This window comes from Petromyzon marinus, unplaced genomic scaffold (assembly GCF_048934315.1).
Source record: "Petromyzon marinus isolate PM22_M1 ecotype Great Lakes invasive population unplaced genomic scaffold, UKy_Petmar_22M1.pri1.0 PM_G_Scaffold_164, whole genome shotgun sequence".
In the NCBI taxonomy this organism is placed as follows: domain Eukaryota; kingdom Metazoa; phylum Chordata; class Hyperoartia; order Petromyzontiformes; family Petromyzontidae; genus Petromyzon; species Petromyzon marinus.
Window position 1 is genome coordinate 57,501 of NW_027422722.1, and position 2,500 is coordinate 60,000.

Consider the following 2,500-nt stretch of genomic DNA (forward strand, 5'->3'; position numbering starts at 1 on the left):
CCACAGACCTGTTGGCTCTGTAGGCAAACTGAAGGGGGTCCAGGAGAGGGTCTGTGATGGCTTTGAGGTGTGCCAGGAGCAGGCGCTCAAAAGACTTCATTACCACAGATGTAAGGGCGACCGGTCTGTAATCATTTAGTCCTGTTGGCCTTAGCTTTTTGGGCACAGCGATGATGGTGGAGGACTTGAGACAGGCTGGTACATGGCATGTCTCCAGGGAGGTGTTAAAGATGTTGGTGAACACCGGAGACAGCTGGCCAGCGCAGTGCCTGAGGGTGGCTGGAGAGACAGAGTCCGGCCCGGCTGCTTTGCGTGGATTCTGCCTCTTGAAAAGCCCATTAACTTCTCCCTCCTGAAAGGAGAGAGTCGTTTCTGTAGTATGGGTGGGGGATGGGGCCTCTTGGGTGGGAAGGGGTGGTTCAGGACAGTCCAATTGTCTTTCAAATCTACGGTAGAACTCGTTCAGGTCGTTGGCTAGGCGGGAGTCGTTAGTGGTGTGGGGCGCTCTGGGTTTGTAGTTGGTGATGTGCCTGAGCCCTTTGGCAGACAGAAGCAGCGTCGTTAGTAGAGAACTGGTGTTTTAGTGTCTCTGAGTACAGTCGTTTAGCCTCTCTCACCGCTTTGCTAAACCTGTTCTTCGACTCCTTGAATCTGTCTCTATCCCCACTCCTAAACGCTTCCTCCTTCTCCAACCTCAACCTTTTGAGCTTTGCTGAGAACCAGGGCTTGTTGTTGTTAAAGTTCACCCTGGTACGTGTTGGGATACAGCAGTCCTCACAGAAGCTGATGTACACAGCCTCTGTGAGTTCATCCAGACTATTGGTAGCAGTCGTGAACATATCCCAGTCAGTACAGTCTAAGCACGCCCGCAAATCTTCCACAGCCTCACTGGTCCACTGTTTAGATGTCCTCACAGCAGGTTTACAGAGTTTTAGTTGCTGCCTGTATGCACGAATCAGGTGGACCAAGGGAGTTCTGTGCGAGCCGAACAGCCCCGTGACCCACAAGAGAAACATCCCCGCCAAATTCGAGCGTTTGACGGGGTCTATCCGTGAAAAAATATTCACGTTTTTGAGTGCACATGCATTTCTGCTGCAAATGCCTCTGGAAGTTTCATGCCGTTCGTATGCCAATTGTGGCAACACGAAAATGACCCGTTTTCCCATTCCGAGGGATTTATGTGCGACCCTAACAGCCCCGTGAGCCACAAGAGACACATCCCCGCCAATTTCTAGCGTTTCACGGGGTCTATCCGTGAAAAATATAGACGTTTTTGAGTGCACATGCATTTCTGCTGCAGATGCCTCTGGAAGTTTCATGCCGTTCGTACGCAATGTGGCAACACGAAAATGACCCCTTTTCCCATTCCGAGGGATTTCTGTGCGACCCTAACTAACAGCGCCCGTGAGCCACAAGAGAGACATCCCCGCCAATTTATAGCGTTTCACGGGGTCTATCCGTGAAAAATATAGACGTTTTTGAGTGCACATGCATTCCTGCTGCAAATGCCTCTGGAAGTTTCATGCCGTTCCTATGCAATGTGGCCACACAAAAATGACCCGTTTTCCCATTCCGAGGCATTTCTGTGCGACCCTAACAGCCCCGTGAGCCACAAGAGAGACATCCCCGCCAACTTCTAGCGTTTGACGGGGTCTATGCGTGAAAAATATTAAAATTTTTGAGTGCACGTGCCTTTCTGCTGCAAATGCCTCTGGAAGTTTCATGGCGTTCCTATGCAATGTGGCAACACGAAAATGACCCCTTTTCCCATTCCGAGGGAGTTCTGTGCCACCCTAACAGCCCCGTGAGCCACAAGAGACACATCCCCGCCAATTTCTAGCGTTTCACGGGGTCTATCCGTGAAACATATAGAAGTTTTTGAGTGCACATGCATTCCTGCTGCAAATGCCTCTGGAAGTTTCATGCGGTTCGTACGCAATGTGGCAACACGAAAATGACCCGTTTTCCCATTCCCAGGGATTTCTGTGCGACCCGAACAGCCCCGTGAGCCACAAGAGACACATCCCCGCCAATTTCTAGCGTTTCACGGGGTCTATCCGTGAAAAATATCAATTTTTTTTTGACTGCACATGCATTTCTGCTGCAAATGCCTCTGGAAGTTGCATGCGGTTCGCATGCAATGTGGCGACACGAAAATGACCCGTTTTCCCATTCCGAGGGATTTCTGTGCCACCCTAACAGCCCCGTGAGCCACAAGAGAGACATCCCCGCCAATTTCTAGCGTATCACGGGGTCTATCCGTGAGAAATATTCACTTTTTTGAGTGCACATGCATTCCTGCTGCAAATGCCTCTGGAAGTTTCATGCGGTTCGTATGCAATGTGGCGACACGAAAATGACCCGTTTTCCCATTCCGAGGGATTTCTGTGCCACCCTAACAGCCCCGTGAGCCACAAGAGAGACATCCCCGCTCACTTCTAGCGTTTCACGGGGTCTCTCCGTGAAAAATATCACATTTTTTGAGTGCACATGCATTCCT